This window comes from Ursus americanus, chromosome 17, assembly GCF_024610735.1.
Source record: "Ursus americanus isolate L20-20 chromosome 17, mUrsAme1.1.p, whole genome shotgun sequence".
NCBI lineage: Eukaryota > Metazoa > Chordata > Mammalia > Carnivora > Ursidae > Ursus > Ursus americanus.
In genome coordinates this window covers 58,385,850-58,398,209 of record NC_142143.1, presented here as the reverse complement: position 1 = coordinate 58,398,209, position 12,360 = coordinate 58,385,850, and positions in this window count along the sequence as shown.

Here is a 12,360-nt window from a genome sequence, read left to right as displayed (position 1 = left end):
AACCCCCGAGGAGACCTTCCCAAGGGGCCTGGCGTCGAAACTCTGGGGATGGGGATCCCGAGCCCATGTGCCTGACTCACCCTGCTGCCCTTCAGCCACCCGAGCCACTAGAGGCCCCGCTGGTCAATCAGGGCAGGAGATTGGGCAGGGCCCTCTGAGCCCACGCTGACCTTTGAAGGCTCCCCGCGCAAAAACGTTGGCTCCCAGGATCCTGCTCACCAGCGCCCTCACCTAGGCCCACCCCACCGCTTGCTTCAGAGCCGGTGGATAGGGCCTGCTGGGCTCCTGGCAGCTAATCAAAACCCTAGGTCGGCCCTGTGGGGACATCCCAAGAGGCCTGGCTCTGCAATTCTGGGGATTGGTGTCTCAGAGCCCCAGAGCCAGAGTCACCCTGCCGCACTGTACCCACCCGGGCCACTAGGGGAGCTGTCGGTCATAGAGAGCGAGAGAAGGGCAGGGCCATCTGAGCCACAGGTGACCTTCACAGGCTCCCCACACCATAACGCTGGTGCCCACGCTCCCGCTCCCCAGCGCCCTCTCCTCGGCCCACACCTCCGCTCGCCGCACAGTGTGCGGATTAGGCCTGAAGGTCTCCTTGGGGCTAATCCTAACCCTAGGTCGGCCTCCCAGGGGCCCCTCCCAAGGGTCCTGATGCCACTATGCACGGGATCTGGGACTCCAAGCCCCAGAGCCAGACTCACCCTCCCACAACGCTGCCACCCTGGCCACTAGGGGCGCCGCCGGTCATTCAGGGCGGGAGAAGGGACAAGGCCCTGGAGAAACCAGAGATATTTGAAGCCTCCAGCGCCAAAATGCAGGGGCCCACAATCCTGCTCCCCAGCGCCTTCACCTCGGCCCACCCCTCCGCTCGCCCCACAGCCATCGTATTGGGACTGCAGGCCTCCTGGGGGCTAACCCTAACCCTAGGTCGGCCCCCGAAGGGCACTCCCAAAGGGCCTGGCACCGCGATGCCGGACATTGGGGACCCCCAAGCCCCAGCGATGTACTCAAAATGCCCCTCTGCTGCCACCCGGGCCACTTGGGGCGCCGCCGGTCATTCAGGGTGGGGGAATGGGCAGGACCCTCCAAGCCAAAGAATAGGAAAACAGTAAGTAAAAAGGATACGTGCACCCCTATGTTTCTTGCACCATTATTTACAATGTCACAATATGTAAGCAACCCAAGTGTCTGTAGAAAAATTGACAAATGAGATGATAGATGTGAGTATTCACACACACACACACACACAGACACAGACACACACACACACACACATACACACACACAATGGAGTATTACTCGGATTGCAAAAGAATGAAACCTTGCCATTTGCAGACACATGGATGGAGCTAGAGAGTATTATCCAAACTAAAATCAGTCAGTCAGAGAAAGACAAATCCCATATGATGTCACTCTAATGGGGAATTTAAAAAACAAACAAAAATAAATAACTAAAAGAGAAAAAGGAGACACACCAAAATACAAACTCTTAACAAGAGAGAACAAACGGATGGTTACAAGAGAGGAGGAGGATAGAGGGATGAGTGGAATAGATGAAGGGGATTAAGAGGACACTTCTTGATGACCACTGAGTAATATATAGAAATACTGAATCACTCTACTGTACACCTGAAACTAATGTAACACTGTATGTTAGCTTTAATGGAATTAAAATAAATTTTAAAAAAAGATTTTTCTTTCAGAAACCTCTTTGAAAAAGCTTTTCCTGTGCAATGTGCAAAAGCCCTACTTGGGAGGATTCACTCTACAATAATTATTCACTTAATGCCTAAAATTCAGATTTCACTGAGTTCTTACCATGGATCCCAGCCCACGGGAGCCATGGTCCTTTTCAGTCCAGGCTCAGCACCTATGCATTCAAGATTGGAAGTAGAGACACATATCACTTCACAGTCCAGATAGCTATTATTGTTTCTGTTTCAGTGTGAGAGAGTCACAGACTTTGGGACAGGTTTCAGAGCAGATTTATTATGGATCCTGGATCTCTACTTCAATGTTCATTGCCTGGATCCATTTGACTAATAGGTTCTCTGTGGATGGGCTTGCTTCCAAGCACATACATGGAAGATGCAAAGGTGGGTGGGCTTGGTGCGGGACAGGAAGAAGACCAAAAGCAGACAAGGGTCCGATCCCTCCCCTGATCCAGGAACTGCTATGGGAGAGGGTACGGGAGGTAGAATCCATGTGAAACTCCAAGGTCACCAGCTGAACACAGGAGGCACAGGTCAAGGGATCTGGAGATGCAGGGGTTGAAGGCTGCTCTGAGCTACCTCTGGGAGGAAGGGAGGGAAGGAATGAGAAGGAGACACTGCCTGCCCCTGGCCCATGCCAGCTGCCCACCGCTCCGACACGCATCAGTCTATGAGCTGACACAGCCTGGGCTCAGGATGGGCTGGCTTGGGTCCCTCAATCCTCAGTAGGACAGCTGGCCCCAGGGCTCAGAGACATGCTGAGGGAGATGAGAGGGAAAGCTGCCCCACCCAGGTCATCCCCTCCTTGAGCAGACAGCCCTTCAGAACTGCTAAAAAAACCCCACTAACGGGGTTGAAAGACATGCCATGGATGAACTAAGGCATAGAGATATGTAAAATAACATTCATTTTTAAGTTCAGAGCTGTCATCTCAGGAAGTGGGGAGAGCTTCCCTGAAGAAGACTGAGGGGAGGGCAGGCCATGCTGAAAAGGGAGACATGGCTGTCCTGATTGGGGACCTGCAGCCCCCTTCCAGGGCAGTGCATCATCCTCGCATCACACGAGATCCATGGAAGTGTTCCATCAGGGCCAGATGTTTGTCTCGAGAAGGCTACCCTGGCATCGGACTGCACAGGGCACCAGGGACGAGGGCCAGATGGAGGACGGACAATACCCCGGAGGCCATGGGGCAAGAGCAGAGGCACATGACCTTGAAGATGATGATGAAAAGCAGGAGGTTGCAGCATGGACCTGGCCCAAAAGTGCCATGGGAGCAGTGCCCAGAGCTACACTGACTGGGTGCCTTCTGTGCCCGGTGCGGCTAACTTCAGTGGGGTCCAGACTAGTCCTGACCACAAGTCTAGGAAGTGTGCACCACCCCCGGCCTCCTCTCCCCTTGCAGCTGCTAGGAATCACGGTCACAGACCCTGGTCAGCTTTCATGGAAACCAAGCAGTGGCTCCCCCGCACGCTGTATCTCTGGTCGTGGTCCAGTGCGACCCTCGTGCCTGGCCAGACAGTGATGTCTACCTGTCTCCACACAAATCCACAGACAGGAGGGTGTCCCTGAATTCCACAGCACCTGATGAGACAGATCCACAGAACCCAACACCCAGTGGGTCACTCGGGACCTCACCTATGGTCATGGAGCTCGCCATACCTTATTTCTGTCACTTCCCACAGAAAGCCTGGTTCTGATACCCCACAATACCGTACATTCTGGTTGCTGACCTGGGGTCATGCCATGAACCCACATGACACCCTTCTTTAAGTGAAGGCTATGCCTATATCTCCTAGAAAATATTTAATGAAGTACAAGTCCATCAGGACTATGGTGTGAACAGTAGCACACAGCCTGCATGGTAGTAGTCAGTAATTCTAACAAGTGTTAACCCCACCCCCCGTCTCACAAAGCCTTCCTCCATCCCCACTGAACTCATGGTCTGCCCTCAGAAAACCCTCAAGGAAACAAACGTTTCATCTGAGTGCTCTCTTCACCTTCTGCATCAAATCTTGTCCAACCACAATGATAGGAAATTAGAAATCAGTCTCAAGAAAAAAATGGGACAGTCAAAAATAAGTGGAGATTTTTGGGGCCTGGGTGGCTCTGTCGTTAAGGATGTGCTTTCAGCTCAGGTCTTGACCCCGGATCCTGGGATCTAGCCCCAAATCAGGTCCTTGCTCAGTGGGAAGCCCGCTTCTCCCTCTCCCACCCCCCTGCTTGCGTTCCCTCTCTCGCTGTCTCACTCTCTGTCAGATACTTAAATAATCTTAAAAAATATGTGGAGATTTAACAACATGCTACTGAACAACCAACAGTCAAAGAAGAAATCAAAAAAATTTTAGAAGTACCTTGACATTGATGAAAAAGACAACCTACAAAAACTTATGGGATGCAGCAAAAGTAGCTTTATGGGGGACATTCATAGAAATTCAGATCTTCATCAATCCATGAAAATGCTCTCCAATAAACAACCTGATTTATGTGGTAAAGAAGTAGAAAAAAAATAACAAAGCCCCAAATTAGTAGAAATAAGGAAATAACAAAAATGAATACATAAATAAATCCAACGGAGACTAAAAAGAAAAAAAAATGAAAATGAGAGCAGCCTTTTTTGGAAAGATAAACAAAACTGACAAACTTAGCTAGACTCACCAAGAAAGACAGAGGACTCGAATACAATCAGGAAAGAAAGATAATGGATTCCTGTCTCATATCAAAATCAAAAGAACCCTTCAACCTTGGACACAACAACATCTTGTAAGCCACGTCTCTAAAGGCAAAGGAAATAAAAGCAAAAAATGAACTATTGGCACTTCATCAGGATAAAAAGCTTCTGCTCGGCAAAGCAAATGATCAAAAAACAAAAAGGCAACCTATGGAATTGAAGAAGATATCTGCAAATGATATTACAGATAAAGGGTTGGTATCCAAGATCTATAAAGAACTCCTCAAACTCGACACCCAAAAAATGGGCAGAAGACAAAAAGAGATACTTCTCCAGAGAAGACATAAAATGGCCAACAGACACATGAAAAAATGCTCCACATCACTTGCCATCAGGCAAATACAAATCAAAACTACAATGAGATACCACCTTACACCAGTTAGAATGGTTAAAATTAACAAGGCAGGGGGCACCTGGGTGGCACAGAGGTTAAGCATCTGCCTTCGGCTAAGGGCGTGATCCTGGCATTATGGGATCGAACCCCACATCAGGCTCCTCCGTTATGAGCCTGCTTCTTCCTCTCCCACTCCCCTGTTTGTGTTCCCTCTCTCGCTGGATGTCTCTATCTCTGTGGAATGAATAAATAAAATCTTGAAAAAAAATTAACAAGACAGAAATAAAAAAAAGTCAGAGAGGATGTGAAGAAAGGGGAGCCCTCTTACACTACTCATGAGAATTCAAGCTGGAACAGCCACTTTTGAAAACAATATGGAGGTTCCTCAAGACGTTAAACACAGAGCTATCCTATGACCCACCAATTGCACTACTGGGTATTTACCCCATCGACACAGAGTAATGAAAAGAAGGGGCACCTGTATCCCAATGTTCATAGCAGCAATGTCCATAATAGCCAAACTGTGGAAGGAGCCAAGATGTCCTTCAGCAGATGAATGGACAAAGAAGATGTGGTTCATCTATACAATGGAATATTACTCAGTCATCAGAAAGGATGAATACCCCCCATTTGCACCAACGTGGATGGACCAGGAGGGGATTATGCTAAGTGAAATTAAGTCAAGCAGAGAAAGACAATTATCATATGGTTTCACTCCTATGTGGAACGGAAGGAATAGCATGGAGGACATTAGAAGAAGGAAGGGAAAACTGAAGGGGTGGGAATGAGAGGGGAAGATGAACCATGAGAGACTACTGACACTGGGAAACAAACTGAAGGTTGCAGAAAGGGAGGGGAAGAGGAATGAGTTATCCTGGTGATGGGTATTAAGGAGGGCACGTGTTGGGGCGCCTGGGTGGCACAGCGGTTAAGCGTCTGCCTTCGGCTCAGGGCGTGATCCCGGCGTTATGGGATCGAGCCCCACAACAGGCTCCTCCGCTGTGAGCCTGCTTCTTCCTCTCCCACTCCCCCTGCTTGTGTTCCCTCTCTCGCTGGCAGTCTCTATATCTGTCGAATAAATAAATAAATTCTTTAAAAAAAAAGGAGGGCACGTGTCATAATGAGCACTAGGTGTTATATGCAAACAATGAATCATGGAACACTACATCAAAAACAAATGAAGTACTGTAGGGTGACATCATTTTAAAAAAAGAAAGATATGAAATCCATACAGGAAAACTGTCACTATTTGCAAATGACATGAAATCCCGAAAGATTCCACAAAAAAAAAAAAACTGTAAGAATAAACAAATTCAAGAAAGCTGCAGGATATAATGTCAATATACAGAGACCTGTTGTCTTTATTTATTTTCAAATTTTATGTATTTATTTGAAAGGAAGAGAAAAAGCACAAGCAGTGGGAGTGTCAGAAAGAGGGAGAAGCAGACCCTCGCTAAGCGGGGAGCACAACACGGGGCTTGATCCCAGAACTCTGGGTTCATGACCTGAGCTGAAGGCAGACGCTTCACCTATGGGGCCACCCAGATGACCCAACTTCTTTCATTTTTGTATACTGATGACACACTGTCGTAAAGAGAAATTAATAAAGCAATGCCATTTACAATTGCATAAAAAAAATCTAGGAATAAAAGTAACCAAGAATGAGAAAGACATAGTACACTCAACACATGGCAGAAAAGAAATGAAAAGCATGTGTGTCGAGGGGGGCAGGATGAATGGGTCAAAGATTTGGAAGGCAACACAAACAAATGGAAGCATACGCCATGCTCCTTAACTGGAAGAGTTAATTATGTGAACATGTCCATCGTACCCAAAGCAATCGACAGATGTGATGAAATCCCTAACTGAATTCCAGTGGCATTATTCCAGCAAGTAGAAAACAGTCCTCAAACTTGTATGGAATCACAAAACACCCCAAATACCCAAAGGAACCTGGAGAAAGAAAGGTGCAGTCAACACACTCCTGGATTTCAAGTTAGATTACAAAGCTGTTGTCATCAAAACAGGATGGTACTGGCATAAACACAGACACCAGGTCAGTGGAACAGAACAGAAAGCTCAGAAACTTACCCACACGTAGATGATCCTAACTTACGACACAGCAGCAGAAGATATGCCATGAGGGAAGGACTGTCTCTTCAGTGAGCGGTAACAGGCAAAGGGGACACTAAATGCAGAAGAATATAACTGGGTCACTTTCTTACACCACACACAAAATTTTTAATGGATGAATGATATGAATGTAAGACCTGAATCCATAAACCTCCAAGAAGACACAGGTACTAAGTCTCTCGACATTGGTTTTGACAAAGTGTCTTCAGATCGGACACCAAATGCAAAGGCAACAAAAGCAAAAATAAACAAGTGGAACAACTTCAAAGTGAAATCTTCCACGCGGAAAAAGAAACCAGCAAAAACTTACAAGGCCACAGACCCAATAAGAAAAAAAAAATCTGTGAATCATATGTGTGAGAAGACGCTAATATCCAAAATACACACAACACTCATACAAATCAAAACAAACAAACAAAAAAAAAAACGGTATAAAAAATGTGGGGAATATGTGAATAGATACTTTCCAAAGACGGCACACAGGTGCCAACAGACAGAAAAAGTTGTTCCACATCACTAAATATCGTCAGGGAAACATCAGTCAAACCCACAATTGGCTATTCCCTCACAACTGTTGGAACACCTATTGTCCCAGAGACAGACACCAGGTGGGGTCAAGGGTGTGCAGACGAGGAGACTCTGTGCACTGTTGGTGGGAATGGAAATTGGTGCAGCCACTGTGACAAACGGTATGGAGGCTCCTGAAAAAATAAAAGCAACTACGACATGACCCAATAATGGCTCTACTGAGTATTGATTCGGAGAACACAAAAATACTGCCTCAAAAAGACAGATGCACTCCCACGTTCACTGCAGCATTATTCACAAGAACCAGACATGGAAACACAGACCTTGGGGGCCTTATGCCAAGTAACTCAGACACAGAAAGACCAATACCAGATGCTCTCATGTACATTCCACGTGGAATAAACAAATACTGAACGCATAGACACTGAGAGCAGATTGGTAGGTGCCAGATTCAGGGTTGGGGTGGTAGAAACGGGTAAAGGTGGTCAAAGTCTCAATGTTTGAGTGAGAAAATCCGACAGTCATGAAATGTTCTGTCCAGCATGGAGACTAAAACTAACCCCGCAGTATGAGGTATAGGTTTCCCTGCTCTTTGAAAGTACAGGGCTTCTGAGAAACCTTGCACAGCAGAAATGGTGTCAAGAAGGAATGGCCATTAATTTACACGGAACAATTAGACAGTGTGCTCAAACACCAAAATTCCTTCTCTTTGGCTTTTCTTAGGCCTCAGCACACAAGTTTCTAAGGGAGGCCCAGCATAAATGAAGATAAAGCACAGCAGAGGCTCACAGACACCATTCAAAGTGCTGGTGGCTGGATGCGGAGAGCGGTTCCCAGCGGAAGGAGCTGGTTGGGGTGCACGCCGCCTCTGTTGTGCTTCTCCCCAAAACAGATGCTGAACGTGATTCTCACTGTTCACCTTTTTTCATAAGAGGGAAATCCTCTTCAGGTCTCTTCCTCTTACTGAAGATGGGTAATAACATTGTTCTTTCAAGAAAGCTCAATGTCTTACTGTGAACGTTTAAAAAGTGGGGGATACTTGTACTTGAGCATTACTGAGGGAGGAGATGTAAAAGGTTCTCCTAGACACAAATCTCAGCAGATCCACCGGGAAAGGCACCTTCCTCACCATGCGGAACATGGACTACATCCTACCCCCAGAAACCCTCTCCTTCCCCTCGATCAGGACAACCCACAACAGCTGGGAGTTACCCCAACTCCTCCGTTCTCCTGCTCCTAATAGCTAACCGATCAGCAAATCCTGTGAGCTCCATCTTCAAAATGGACCCCGAATAGGTCTAACCACTTCATCCAAGGCCACCTGTCTGGTCCACAGTGCCTGAGTTCCTGGAAAAGCTTCGTCATTGATGTGCCTTGCCGTCTTCAACACTCTGTCATCTGTTCTCAACACTGTAGCCAGGATGGCCCAGTGAAACAGGGTCTCATGGGGTTATAGCCCTGGAATGCCTTTCTTTCACCTCTCTGAGGTAATGTCCTAAGGTGTCTCCTGTGGCCACAGGGCCTTCTTGCTGCTCCTGGACATACCTGGAATTCTCCTGCCCCAGAGCCTTTGCACATGCTTTCCCTTCTGTTAAGAATGCTCTTGATGTGTTCTCACTCACCTTCGGAGAAGTCTGAATTGGAGTGACAGGGACAGAAGATGAGCCTGTGTGTGTTGGGTGAGGCTGGTGGCCCAGAAGAGGGTTCTCTGCCAGCTCTCCGCCTGTGCCTCACTTGTCCTCAGCCAGGAACTTGCACAGAGCCCTCACCTGTCACAACTCTCACCCAGGAGACCCACAGCCACCCTTGGAGCCCACCCTGCCCATACCCTGCTGCAGAATGCATTCAGCTCTCATCTGGGACCCCTGTCAGCTTTACCCAGACCTGGAACTCCCCCATCTCCTGCAATGCTCCTGGATTCCCCCTCTTCTTCCAAAATCACACTGGCGCAAGGCTTTCATGAGAAAGATATAATGCTAACTAATGAAAGGTTCACACCTACTTTCCCCTTCTGTTGCCTTTCTCTCCACCTTCTTTCCTACCTGTGCAAATTGTAACATATCAGTGGAACATGAACATGCTCTGAGACCTGAATCTTTCATTGCAGCTTTCTGAGGACTCCTTATGTGATAAGAAACTAGTGTATCTTACAACAGGGTGTTTTACAACTCTCATCTATAGAATAGTACAGCCCAAATCACTACAATTTTACCTCACTCTTCATGAAGCAGAACACTTTTTCCTTTCTTCTCTTACTTAAATTCCAGTTAGTTCACATGCCATGGAATATTCGCTTCAGGGGTAGGATTTAGTGATTCCTCACCTGCATACAGTACCCGGTGCTCATCACAAGTACCATCCTTAATACCCCTCACCCATTTAACTCTTCCCCCCACGCCCCTGTCCTGCAGCAACACTCAGTTTGTTCTCCAAGTTTGAGTCTATTTCCTTGTTTGCCTCTCTCATCACCCCTCCACTCTGTTCATCTGTTTTTTTTTCTGAAATTCCACAAGTGTGAGAGCATAGGATATTTGCCTTTCCTCACTGATTCTGCTTAGCTTAATACACTCTAGGTCCATGCACATCCTTGCAAATGGTAAGATTTCATTCTTTTTGAAGCTGGGTCATATTCCATTATATATAGGTATCCCACATCTGCTTTATCCATTCATCAGTGCATGGACTTTGGGATTCTCTCCATAGTTTGGCTACTGTGGACATTACTGCCATAAACATCATTGTGCATGGACCCCCTTCGAATCTGCATTTCTGTATCCTTTGGGTAATTACATAGGAGAGCAATTGCTGAATCATGGGGTTTTTCAATGTTTAACTTTTTGAGGAACCCCCACACTGTTTCCCAGACTGGCTGAACCACTTTGCATTGCCACCAACAGGATGGGAGGGTTCCCCTTTAAGCAGAACATTATCTGCTGGCAATTTCATAAGAGGAAACAAAACCTCTGTGAGATGCACCCAGGGTCAGGCAAGCAGTTGCAGACTTCACCCCAAGGCTCCTGACGCCAAGCCCCTTGAAGCCACCAGCATGCCACTATCCAAAAGAATTCCCAGACTCTCCTTCTGACTCCACCACCAAAGAAACTACAGAGAGAATATGGCACCTCAAAATATCGAGATAATACATTTAGTAAAACTAGAAAGTCAAGCTCAACTTTTAAACAGGAGCAGGCTGCTTTGGATAATTTTGAATTTTCCCTCCACCCTAATTTTAACTCTTCTGACGAATAAACTAATCAATGATGAAACATCACCTTTGTCAAATGACATCATCCAAGTCTGTATCAGATGAAAAAAAAGCCACCTAACTCTAGATGCTGGCCACTCAACCATATCTTAGGCCCAATTGAATAAACACTGTTAGATGAAGGAACAAATTAGATGTTACAAACAGGCACAGAGTGAATCTCACCTTCCCTTTCTAATAAAAGAGGGTTCCTAGGAAACAGATGGTCAAAATACATTTGTAAGCAATAAATGGACAGAGAAATTGTGATCCCCTGCAAAGTTCTACCTGCAGGGAAACTAAGTAATTCTTGCACCAAACCCAGAATCCTGACAGCTACTTCAATTTTACTTTGTGGCTCAACTAGAGAAAAGAGAAAAGCCCAGGAGGTTTTGGGATAATGAGAGGTTTTACCTCCAGCCCTGACATAGATAGGACATTTTGCCAAACATACCTGTGCTTTCTCTGAACACTGGCGTCCTGTGACAAGCTGCCTCGCTGACTCCGATGCTAACGTTCAAAACCTCGGGTGTCTTGGAGCCAGAGCAGAGAAGTGTTGTCAGCTGGGGACAAGAAGGCACCTCTGACCTAAAGCCTGCACACCTGCTTCGGTTTCTGGGCGAAGGGGCAACACATACTTGTTGTTTGTCAGTAATTATCTTCATTCTCAACAGACCAATGACCTTGCCTTTTCTGGAAAGCAGACTTACTCTTCTAATGAAACCCTCAATTCATCTATTCCCAATGCAACTAGAGTGGGGTCTGGTTTACGCACGCCTCCAGGCCCCCACCTGGAGGATTTTCCTGCATGATTCTAATAGCCAATTACCACTAACCCGGGGGCACAGGGGGCATAATGCTGAAGTTGGGGGATGGCTCTGGGGCTTGCTACTGCCACACCTGTGCCTGGGGGACCAGGGCACACTCTGCTGAACTCGGGGTACTGCTCAAGAGGCATCACCTGCACTGTGTCAGAGAACTAAATGTGGGGATTGTGTGAGGTCCTTTCCCGCACTCTTCCAGGGGAACAGGGGAAACCCTGAAATTCTGCAACCCATCCCACCAAAGCTCAGGGGAGCGGGCGCCCTGGAGTTCACGGGTATGGAGATAAGGCCAGTTGAGGACATGGGGCGGAAGAGACTTTAAAGGGAAAAAGAAAACTCACCTGAGTCCCCACAATGAAACCTCTCCACGTGCCCTTCCAGAACCCTGCCTCCCACCTGAGGCGCACCCTACCCCCGGACCCCCACCCCAGTGCATGCTGCTCACTCACCAGCAGGGATCTCCACAGGGCAACTCTCTCTCTCTCAGTGCCCCTTCTTTGCCCCAAGTCTGCAACCCACTGCAAATCTGGGCCAGCCCACAGTGATGTAGCTCTACCCCCAAGTGGTGAATGGTCTGGGAGGGTGGTGCCTGAGCTCCTTGGATGCTGCGCAACCAGTCCTCAAGCCCCTGGAACCCTGAAAGTGCAGGGGGCACAAGAGGAGCCTCCTCTACCCAACACCAGGCACAGGCATGGGTGGGCTCGTGGGCTGGGGCCCCCACACAACCTGGCCCCTTCTAGGGACCTCTCTAGCTACAGACCACCCTCAGAGTCCTGCCCCTTCCCTTTCTGCACCAGCCCTCCCTGCTGGGGTGTGCCTGGTTCTGGGCATAGTCAGTGACTCTCAGACCCTCCAAG